Raw genomic sequence first — 13166 nt, 5'->3', positions numbered from 1 at the left:
TAACACATTCAACAGATTTATTCATTTCCTTTAAGCGTTCAACAATAATCAAATTCACAATGTGTGCCATGCATCTCATATGAAGATATGTACCATTTTGAACTAAACCCCCTCGAAGGTTAAATTTCTTTCTCAAATAACCAATAGCAACATCATTTAAACTTGCATTATCAACAGTAACAGTAAACACTTATCAATCCCCTAATTCAACAAGCATTTCTCAATCACCATCCCAATGGACTCAACCTTATGACTAGAAATTGGATAAAAGTTTAAAATCTTTTTATTCAATTTCCAATCATTATCAATAAAGTGAGCAGTGATACACAAATAATTAACTCTTTGCAAAGATGTCCATGTGTCAGTAGTTAAGCAAACTCTAGAATAAGAACTTTTCAAAAGTTGTTTTATCTTGACCCTTTCATCTAGATACAATTGATAAACATCCCTAGTCATAGTAGTTCGTGAAGGAATATGAAATCTAAAACATGCCACAAACATAAATTTCTTAAAACCTTCACTTTCAACAAACTTGAAAGGTAATTCATCAATCAGAATCATTTGTGCTAATCCTTTCCTAGATGCTTCTTGATCAAATCTCCAAGTTGAAAGATTCCCTTCCCCCCTTCAACTCCCTTTCTAGGTAAAACTAGTTGTCCTTGACTAGTGTCAACAACATTACTAGGATTTTTCTTACATGAACCAATATGATATTTCAATGACCCCGTACCATTTTTTTTCATATCACAACAAAATTCCTTTTCACAATAATTACATTTAGCCTTACTTTCACCCTCACTATTAATAAATTTAGTGAAGTGAGACCAAACTTCTGACCTTTGAGGAGGGGCTTTTCTTTTCCCGGTAGTCCTCTTTGTTTGGATTGAAGCTCCAACTCCCGAATTTTTAGAATCTATCGAAGTAGGAGGTGTAACACTACCCTCAATAGATGTTGGTTCTGTTGACATTCTGCAAGATCAAGAACAACATATACAAGTTTAGTTTAACCCATTACAAAATTAGGGTTTGGATGAATAATCAAAGTATCAAACATATACAAGTTTAGTTAAGATATCAAGACACTAAAATTGTTAAATTTATGTTATGGTTTCTAGATATATCATATATGTTGTTCGCATGTACCAAGCTAAGATCATGGTGCTGAAATTTCCATATTTTGCTTGTTGGTGATGTTCATTGATTGTTACTACCTACTGCTACCCCCATCTAACCAAACTTTCAATGCAAGTATCAGTTGCCACACTGAAAAGAGACTTGAGGGTGAAATTCGTATTTATTATTTATTTAACAATTTTTTACTATTATAATATTAAGAAAAAAGAAATACCCACTTAAATATCAGGGCCTTGATATTATAATGATGAAAAATTATAATGATGAAAAAATTATAATGATGAAAATTATAATATTAGTAAAAAATTTCCTACGGCCCTGATATTATAATGATGAAAAATTATAATATAGCAAGAGTTTGTAAAACCTTAATTACCCACAGAGGACAGCATATATAAATACCGACGTGGACTGTGTCCGATGTCCATCTCATATTTAAATATTTAATTATCTTGTTTTCATTGTACACTGGATGTGTAAAGAAATTTGTAAGTAATAAATTTGTAAGTAATAAATTTTTACTTACACTGGATGTGTAGAGAAATTTGTAAGTAATAAATTTATATATGCTGGATGTGTAAAGAAATTTGTACACTGGATGTGTAAAGAAATTTGTAAGTAATAAATTTTTAAGGAAATAAACATGGAAAAGGCCCAAGAAGAAATGGTCTATTCATTATTCAATCCACCACAGAAAAACAACAAAACCAAGCGAAAGGTACTCATATGATCTAATATGTTTTCGCGATACATTCACAAAAATGAAAAAGCAATTCTATATTTTCATTTCATTGCTCACTGCCTCACTCCCCATGATTTCAATTTTCATGTACGTTTACCATTTTTAGTTTTTTACTGTTTAGGGTTTTTTTTTACATAGCTGCTTGTAAAACCTAATATATATATTAAAAATTCATATGTACAAAAGAAGACAGCAAGTCAGCAACCATGGATAGCATTGGTTAAGATGAAGTGAAGAGGTAAGAAGTTAGAAGAAAGCAAACCTGGCGACTCCGGCGACTCGGGCGACTCGGTGACTCAGCGACTCCCGATTCTACTGTCGAGTGTTTGTTGGGTGTTTGTTGAGTGTTGGGTGTTAAGACTGAGACTGAGATTTAGGGCTACGGGTGTTGTTGGGATTGTGTTTGTGACAATGTAAGTGTGAAAGTGAAAGTGAAATTTGTGAAATTAGGGAGGAGGGCTGGAGAGGTGTTGTGAAATGTGAATACTGAATAGGGGTGTTGTGCGTCGTTTGCTCACTCTGCTGCTAAGAAATGGACCAAACGGTAATGGTCTAATGGACAGCACACAACAGGCCAAGTTCTACCATTCTAGGGCTAGGGCCTAGGGCTGTTGAATACTTAAATTTGGGCTGTCCTATTCGGCCCAACTCCCTGATTAACTTAAACTGTAAATTCAATTTACCTGAATCTTTTTGGTTAACCGACCCGTTTCGAACTGATTTAACCGTTAACCGAACAAACCAAAAAACCTTAACCAACCCCCGACTGAATTTTTTCAGTTAACCGACCGATTAACCGAACTCGGTCGGTTAACCGTAAAAATTTGGTTTTAACCGAATAATGCACAGCCCTAATCTTCGACATTGTCGAATCGCGACCAGTTTCCCATTCGCCTTTTGTCACCGCCTGTTCCATCTCATTCGATACTAATAGAAGTTCAATGCGACTGTATTTGAAACCTCAGCATTGAAGATGAAGATGAAGCTTTCGTGGTTTTGGGTGTTTGAGATAAAGGCGAAAAAGATGGTCTCTTTCACCTTTTTTCTTCTTCTTTGCTGCTCTATTCTTTTCTTTTTTTTTAATATCGGTTGTTGTTTGATTCTTATTGGGTTTGATGGATTAGATATTTGAGTTTGATTTCTGCTAATGGGGGCATTTGAATCATTGGATTGGTGTGAATTATCGATAAAGCTGCTTTGACAAAAATTTCAACATCTTGTTTCTAGGTTTTGCTTGTTTCTCTATAAAAAAATAATACAATCACTTTTTTCTTCCAACTTTCTTTCTAATCTTTTGTTTCCTCATCCCGGTTATACGTTCATTTCCATTTTTTTCCAGGAAATGTTACTTCTCTACTTGTAATTAATGTTCCAGTAAACAAACAGAGCTAAGAAAATTGATAGATTTCTTTTCTTAGTTTTATGTATTATTTTGAGTCATCACCTTTGCAGTGTTATCTTTTATCAAATAAGCTAAGAGAATTCTTAAAGACCATGTTAATGAAAAGGATGAACAAAAGAAATAGGTAGAAAACAATGAAAATTTTAGAAATATGGTGAAAGGAAAAAATTTAAGAGAAATTTTTTTAAGGGAGTTTTAAACGAAACTTTGGTGAAAGGAAAAAATATTGTGAAACAGAAAGGAGAAGAAAGGAGAAACAGAGAAAAAAAAAGAGAGAAAGAAGGAAGAGAACAAGGGAAAGAAAAGTGAGAAAGAAATTTGAGAGTTTCAATTGCCAAATAGAATGACATGTGGTGGTGCGTGATTGGTCAGTGCTGTCACATTAGCAAAAAAGTAACGTCGTTAGTCATAGATACTAAAGTAGTGGACGGAAAAAAAGTTTGGGTACCAATTTGGGACAAAAAAATCATAGATACCAATCTGAGAAAAATGGACAAGTTTGGATACCAATCTTATATTTAACCCAAAAATTTATTGTATTTCTTTAGCTTTCCTTTAAAACAAGTTTTCAAATATGTATGGTGCTAAATTTATGCATTTTAGTCCAAAATTTAGTCATGTTGTCGTCAAGGTTTTAATTTGACATGTTAAAATTCTTTTAATTTAATTTAAATAAATTTATTTGACTCAGTTTGATTCAAATTTTATTTCACATTGACACCAATCGTTGAGTTTTCTTTACTTTTTCAACTTAATTCAATCGGATATTACCCTAATCCTAAAATGTTATTCGGGTTTTCTTTACTTTTTCAAAAAAAAAATCATTTATTAAAAGTTTAAATTTGAAATTCTTACACCTACTTTAGAATTTAAAAAATTAATCCATTCACATTAAATTGTTAAGAATTTAGTTCTTATAGAGAAAATAGTCGGAGTGAGTGGCATTATTAAACCTTTTCTATCAAAAGATTTACTTCTTATTTTCATAATTAATCTAAAAACAGTAGAATTCCTGTAATTATTTATTTATGAATTCTTAAATTTTAATTGATGTTATTTGAAATCCGAAAGAAAAAAATATCTAGAAGTGGGGCTTGCAAATTATAATTCCCAAAACAGTTCAAAAACATTTATTATGGTGTTGGAAGGACAGCAGGGAATAAATAATCTTAGGTAGTGTTGTCCAACTCCTTTTTCATGGCATCCCTCATAAATGGTGACACACTTATGGCATGTTTGTGGGGTTAATGCTACCTTAACATGGTAGACCAATACTTTCCCCTCTTCAAGTTGATATTAAAGACGTGAATGCTATACTTAGTTGTGTGCACGTAGCAGCTGTGAAATAACATTATGGGTTTAGTGAAGAAAAGCAGAATGTCAATCGTATTTGTAACATACACATTAATAATTTATGAAACATAATGTATAATTGAAGCCGTGAGTGAGTGGAGTCCAGCCAGGTTGGGAGGTGGGGGATTTGGGGACTGCCTCCATCTCCTGGCAATCAAAAGTAAGACCTGTCGTTGGATCCTATCTATATTATTTAATATTTTTTATATAGGTAGTTGCTCCATTCATCCAATTAATTTTTTAAAATTCATTAAGTAAAATTGATTTTGATTTCAAATTTTTTTTTAAAAATTGAATTTTAAGTTAGTGAAATTGAATTTTTCGAGTTATTCGAATTATTCGAGTCGAGTTAAATTTTATAATTCGAATAATATATTGGTGTAAATACTCTCTTGTTCTCTGTCAACTTTGAAAATAAATAAATTGATCTTTCTCTGAACAAAAAATACAAAAATAATTAAAATAATTTTTTAATTTCAAAAAAATTTTAAAAATTTTTAAATTTTAAAAATTTTCTAAAATAATAATTTTGTGACCTAATTAATGATTTAAATTTATCATACTCAAGTATCTTATTTTTTATTATTATTTTGCTTTGAAAAAACAATGCTATAACATGAAATTAGTTATACAGTAACACTATTTTTATTTGACATATTTAATTTTTTTTAAATTTAACTTGTACAATTTCACTCTACTCGATTTGAAAAAAAGTTTAAATTAAGTTAGGATGATAAAATTGGACTCATGGACTCGATTAACTCAAAATATTTTCGCTTGATTCGACCGAATGCTCACCCCTAGTGAATCAGTACCGGTTGAATCAATTCAATTAAAAATAATAAAATTATAAAAAAATTCAGTTCAACCGCCTATTCAATTGATTTTTAGTCAGTTTAATTAGTTTAACCGTCAGTTCAATTAATTTATTTATCGGTTCGTACCAATTTAAAATCACTTTTTGAATTAGTCGATTCTCAACCCAATCACTTGATTGACCTGTTTAATCCCATTTAAATAATAATGGGTCAAACCATTGATTTTTAATCCAACCAATTCGATAAGTCCAAATAAATTAGACCGAATAATTATTAGAATTTTTTTGAAAGGAATAATATTTTTTTTAAAAAATTATAAAAATCAATTGAATTTAACCAATTTCCAATTAGACTATTTATTTTTTGTTGAGTAATCCTGAAGCTTGCTCTCATTATTCCTTTAATCCTTGCTCTGCTTTTTGTTTTCAACGGTGGAGACGCAAGTGCTATGTTATTATTATGATCTAACAGTTAGCTAAAAATCAAGAAATTTAATCTTTTTATGGTTTGAATAATTAAGTTGTGAATAATATATTTCTATTTTAGATATATCTACAATTTTATTTTTTTAGAGTAATATTGAATAAAGATTTAATTTTAATAATTTACATTAAATAATAAAAATAATTACTCTTTAATTCGGTAAAAAAATTTCACTATGTTGCGTCTTAGATCAGAAAGAAAGAGAGAAACAGAAAATAGAGAAGAGAACGAGAGAATTAAGAGAGGAAGGATACTGAGAAAACGGTTTCCAATTTTATAACCTCTATTAGGAACGGTTACAGGTATATATTGGAAATCCCATAACAACAACCCAATTATTAATGGGTCAAAACACATCGTTTAACTAATTGAAACGCACCGTATAGTTAACTAAACAAGTGTAAAACGCAACGTTTAAAACTAAAACATTAACAGCCATAACTAAAATATAAAAGAAAAATGACCGTTAACTATGCCATAACAATTGTCCTTCCTGGAAAGGATCCTTGTCCTCAAGGATCAAATGCAGGGAAACGACATTGGAGATCATGGTTGCCCTGCTTGATTAGGTGCCTGTCCAAAACTCGAACTAGTGTCTTGAGAAGAGCTCTATCAGGACCGACTAGTGGTATTGTTGAAGCACTCACCGCCAGTCCAATATGCTTCTTCAATTGAGAGACATGAAAAGTAGGGTGGATTCGAGCTGAAGATGGTAGCGATAGTTTGTAAGCAACCTTCCTAACTCGAGCCTCCATAGAAAAAGGCCCAAAATATCGAGGTGACAGCTTCTGGTTTTTGAACTTGTGCAGAGAATGTTGTCGATATGGTTGCAGCTTCAAGTACACCAAATCACCAACCTAGAATTTCTGTTCGGACCTCCGTTTGTCAGCCATTTATTTCATCTGATCCTGGGATCAAGTGAGATGGAATTTCAAAACCTTGCGCATGGCCTCTCTATGTTGAAAGGTACGATCCACTGTAGCTACTGGAGATGCACCTGCCACATAAGGTAAGTGAATAGGTGGAGTTTGCCCATAGATGGCCTCATACGGAGTGGTTCGAAAAACTGAGTGGTAGGTGGTATTATACCACCACTCTGCTAATGGTAACCAAGACACCCACGCTAAAGGTTTTTCACCAACCATACATTGCAAATAGCCTTCTAAGCATTTATTAAGAATTTCAGTTTGGCCTTCCGTTTGGGGATAGTATGCCGTTGACTTCTTCAATTTGGCACCCATTTGCTGGAATAGTTCCTGCCAAAAATTACTTAAGAAGATTTTATCTCTATCGGACAGAATAGATTCAGGGATTCCATGCAGTTTGTATATGTGGTTGAGATATTCTTGAGATACAGTGAGAGCAGTAAAAGGGTGAGCCAACGCTAGGAAGTGACCATACTTGGTCAGGCAGTCAACCACTACAAAAATGGCGAATTTACCTTGCGGCAATGGTAGTCTTTCAATAAAATCTGTACTGATATCGGTCCAAGCACACTTTAGTATTGGTAAGGGCTGCAAGAGCCCAGGTGAAGCAAAATTGTCAGCCTTGTAATGTTGGCAGATGACACACTCGTGCACCCAACGTTTGATGCCTGTAGAAAGCCCCTTCCAATACAGCAATGCTGATATCCTATGACGAGTAGCGTGAACATCCGAATGGCCACCTAAAAGAATATCATGAAAGAGACTGAAAATATGTCTTCTAAGTTGAACATCATTGCCTACTACCATTTTGCCCAATCTGCGTAGAAATATGCCATGCCATGAATACTTTGGATGCAATTGGGGTTGAGTTTGTACCTTGTGACATAACTGAAAGAGCTTTTTGTCTGTCACATATGAGTTTATAATGCGTTTTCATACTTTAGACCAATCCGAATCCAAGCTGTCTTCACATTGAAGCAATTGATGAGTAAAGTCAGAAGGTTTCCTGGATAAGGCATCAGCCACTGCATTTTGAACCCCTTTGCGATATAAAATGAGTAGTCATATCCTAGCATCTTAGCAACCCATTTTTGCTGGTAAGGTGTGATGGCTTGCTGTTCAGAAAAGAACTTTAAGCTTTGGTGATATTTTGTAATGAAGAAATGCCTGCCAACAAGATATAATGCCACTTTTTAACTGCCAAGATTACAACAAGCATTTCCTTGTCATAAATGGACAAGGCTTGATATTTGATTCCTAACGCCTTGCTAAAGTATGTTACTGGATTCCCTTTTTGTTGTAAAACAGCTCCGACTCCTTGACCACTAGCATCTGTCTCCAAACAAAAAGGCTCTTGGAAATTTGGCAAAACTAAAACTGGATCTTGATAGACTGTAGTTTTAAGCTGATCAAAAGTAATCTGCTCTTATACTGACCAATGCCATGGGACTTTTTTCCTTAACAATGCAGTGAGGGTTTGGCTAAAATTCCATACCCTCGTATGAATCTCTTGTAATAACTAGACAAATCAAGAAACCCTCTCAACTCCTTGACTGATTTTGGAGAAGCAGTCCAAAAAACTAGCTACTTTAGCTCGATCCATACTAACAATACCTTGGGCGATCACATGTCCTAGATATTCCACTTGTGTAGCTCCAAAAATGCACTTGGATTGCTTAGCATAAAGTTGGTTTGCCCTCAATACTTAGAGGACCTCTTGCAAATGGAGCAAATAGTCAGTCCACTTCTGAGGATACACAAGTATATCATCAAAGAAAACAAGAACTGACCTCCTCAAGAAAGATCGAAAGACTGAGTTCATCAGTGACTGGAAGCTTGAAGGGGCATTGGTCAAGCCAAATAGCATTGCCAAAAATTCATAATGGGCTTCATGAGTTTTGAAGGCTATTTTGTATACATCTTACTCACACATTCGATTCTGGTGATAACTAGAACGCAAATCCAACTTAGAAAAATAATGTGTGCCCCAACTCATCCAACAATTCCTCGATTGTAACAGCCCGGTTTAGACCCTAATCAGAAAAGTGGTTTTGAGACCACAAATCTGAAACAGAATAATACTTTAATATTATTTTCTATGTTACAGCATGATATGTGATATGTGTGAAAATTTTCGTGTGAAAATTTTATCATTTATGTGCTTAATTAGATAAAAGGACTAAATAGTGTAAAGTGTAAAAGTAGCATGCTATAAGTTAAGAGTGTCTAATTGATATGGTTTATTTAATTAAAGGTCCTTATGATGATATTAGACCATAGATAGTGGGAATGGACATAAATAGGCTTATATTAAATGATTTTCATGTTAATTCATTAAGGATAAACTGGTAATTGATGTTTTAATGTTTATTAAATTAAAACAAAACATGCAATAGTGGCATTTGGTGTTCATCTTGCCGAAAATTCAAAGGAAGAAAAGAAAGAAAAAAGCTAGCTAGGTTTCGGCTAGAAATTTTCTTAATTAAGGAATGTGTTTTGATTCATTTTTGATGATTTTTATATTTTTATTATTGTTGCTCAATAATCTATCAAGCCCATGCCTCAATTTTAAAATTTGATTATGGTTTTGAAATGTGTCATTGATGATTTTGTAAGTTTTGTGATGATAGTTGATGAAATATGATGGATATGTGATAAATAAATATGTTTTTGTATTTGAATTTTAATGAATTTGAGCATTATAGGTTAAATTGTGAAAATGAGAAATTGAGGGGTTAGATGTGAAATAAATGAAGAATATGAGTTGCTAAGGACTCAATAAAAATTCGGCCAAGCATGAGTACAAAGAATTTATGTGTATTTATGAATTAGGGACTAAAATGTCCACAGGTGAAAATATGAGTACTAATTTTAAAAAAAAGTCTAACTATGTGTTTATGGATTTATGTGGATGAAATGTGAGATTGAATAAGTGAATTTAAATGTATATAGATCAAGAGAGGAGAAATTCGGATCTAGATCGAGGTAAAAACAAAGTACTCGATTGATCGACTAATCTCGTCGTTGCTACGTCCGAGGTAAGTTCGAATATAATGCACACGGTTTTAAATAATATTTGAATGAGATGAAATAAATATAAATGGGATTGATAAATTAAAAATGTGAAATGTGTATCGAATATATGCGGAACTAAGTGTGTAAATATTATATATATACGGCTACCAAAATGGCACTGAATGTGCGAGACTAAAGCCGCGTTGGCAGAATAATTGGTACTAAGTGTGCGATACTTAACCAAATTTCGATTTAACGTAAAGGCACTAAGTGTGTGATATATTATAGCTTTGGTGAATTTGTTGGCACTAAGTGTGCGATGTCACTGAACGAGGAAGTGGTAAATGTAACAGATATGTATGAGATGGTACATGTATATTCAAAACCTATGTGGTTGATGTTATTATGTATGAAATAGAAACAAGAGTATAAGAATGGATGAACATGGTTGAATAAGTTGGGAATGAGTAGAAATAAATATATTTGTATGTGATTTAAAAGAAATGGTATGGAATGAGTAATAGTTATGAATAATATTGAGTAGTAATTTGAGTTGAACTATGTGTTAGCAATTATGTCATATAGTATTTTTTTTATAATGAGTTAAATGTATTATATTATGAACTTACTAAGCTCTGAGCTTATTGTGCGAAGTTTTCTTTGTTTTATAGTGTTATAAAGCTAGCTCGGATCCGAGGATCGTGAGAGACTCAATCACACTATCAGACATCTATTTTGGTATTTTTTTGGAAATGTAAATACTAAAGTATGGCATGTATAGACTAGAGATCTTGGAATTTGTTTTGAAAGGTGAAAATCTTGTCATGTGATATGGCATGATATTAAATGTGATTATGGTTTAATTATGATATGTAATTGGTGTTGAGATTTGGTATGTTTCTATGTATATTCGGCCTAATGAGAAATGGTCATTTTGGCATGTTGATGATTATGTATTTGGCTTTATGAAATGGCTTTTTACCGTTGTGATTTAATGTTTGTATAATCATACATTACGACCCATTTTGGTACATAATTGCTTAAGTAATGCCTTGGTGTGATTGGATTTAGAATGATGAATTGGTTAATTATATGGTATAGATATATATAAAACATGGTTAATAAGGTATGTGATTTTGGTATATGTTTTGGATAGTTGAATCATGGTGATTTGAGGTGACGTTTCGAATTGACATATAAGTTATGTAATGAGCACGAATGTAACCATATATAAATGACCAATTGAATAGCTTTTGAAGTTGAAAAATGACATGTATTGACCTTGTGATGATTTGATAGGTATAAGTAATTTGGTAATTGATATCTATGCATTTGATATGTAATAAGCTTTGTGATTTGGCTTAAATTTGGTATATGTGATAGTATGAAATTATATAAGTATATGAGTTAAGGAATTTGGTCTATAATTGTTATATGATTGTATTGAAATTGAGATAATGATTATAGATGAATGAATGGTTGTGGCATGTGAATTTGGTACACTTTGGTATGGATACTAAGCATAATTTTGGTTGATGATAATAGAGATTGAATGTTTACGATGTGTTAATGATTGAATGATGTATATAGAATAACTTTATAATGATGTGTATTGATTGGTAATACCTCGTAATCCTAATCTAGCAACAGACTCGAGTTTAGAGTGTTACATTGATGATAGGATTAGGGAACCTATCATTGACATTCAATTGGTTGAGCTGTCTATAGTCTATACATAGCCTTCAACTCCCATCCTTCTTCTTGACCATCACCACCGAAGATGCAACTAGACTATCACTGTCCCTGATAAATCCAGCTTGTAACATCTCCTGTACTAACTTCTCAATTTCAGTCTTCTGAATCGCAGGGTATCTGTAAGGCCTCACATTGACAACCTTAGATTCATCTATCAGAGGAATTTTATGGTCATGTAGTCGGGGAGTAGGTAGGCTTGTATGCGTCTGAAATATGTCCTCAAATTCAGCAAGAAGACGTTGCAATTCAGGTGGTGACTGAGCTGACTGCATTGTAAGAGTGGTATGATCACAAGAAGCCAACAGCATCGGGCATGGTCCATTACCTACCAGACTCATACATTTGGAAAATTAACTACTAAGGACAATATGCATTGACCCTGGTACTGTGCCTCGCAGAATACAGTTATGTTTCCCATGAGTAAATTGCATAGTCAAATTAGAAAAATCCCACACGATCGGTCCCAAAGACAGCAACCAATGAATGCCAAGCACCAAGTCAAAGCCCTTTACTGATAAAACTAAGAAATTAGTGAAAAACTTGTATCCTTGTGCTTCCCACAACACTGCTCTGTACAATCCTTGTGTACACAATCGGACTCCATTAGATACCATTACCCTCAAATTAGGTCCTGGTTCTATTGTTAATTTCAGTCGTTTGGCCACCTTAAAATCTATGAAATTGTGCGTGCTACCAGAATCCACCAAAACCACCACTTCAATGTGATCAATAGCTGTTGGAAACCTCATAGTACTATGTCTCTACAACCCTTGTAATGCATGTAATGACAAAACAGGAGTAGGGCTCCCTAGAGCCGTTTTTGCTAAATCCAACAGCTCAGAACAATCTTGGAAGTCTTCATGAGATGGACTCATTGTCTCTGTACCATATTCCCATAATGGTTCAACAATCAGCTGATACATCTAAGACTTCGAGCACTTATAGCCTGGTGAATACTTCAACCTACACAAAAAACAAAGACCATTTTTCCTCCTATCTTCCAACTCCACTTGGGACAATGACTTAGAGGGAATTATGTGTCTTGATTTACCATTCACTGAATCTCCTGCAGAAGTCAAACTACCTCCATCCCGCTGCACTTTAGGTACAGGAAATAAAGGCCTCACCGAACTAGCTCCACTACTAGTAGGAAATTCCCTTTTCATTGGCCTAGACATAATGTTCTCAACCTGTCTCGCCAGATTGTAACCTTCTACCAATGTTTGAGGTTTAAACAGCCGGAGATCTTGACCTATTTCAGGCTTTAGATTACTAAGGAATATACTCAATGCATATGTTTCAGGTAAATTGAGCTGGTTCAACAAACTCAAAAAGCCATCATGAAACTGATCAACAGAGCCCAGTTGTTTGAGAGTTACTAACTCATCCATAGGATCAAGGAAGAAATTAGACCCGAAATGCTCCCTAAGTCCCCTCGCATACACCTCTCAAGTCAGTAGGTGCAACCCCCCATGTCTACGGACAAAGAAATGATGCCACTCAAGTGCCTTCCCTTCAAGGTGCAACATGACTTCCTT

Source organism: Gossypium hirsutum, chromosome D04 (assembly GCF_007990345.1).
Source record: "Gossypium hirsutum isolate 1008001.06 chromosome D04, Gossypium_hirsutum_v2.1, whole genome shotgun sequence".
NCBI classification, from domain to species: Eukaryota; Viridiplantae; Streptophyta; class Magnoliopsida; order Malvales; family Malvaceae; genus Gossypium; species Gossypium hirsutum.
This window is presented reverse-complemented; position numbering follows the sequence as displayed.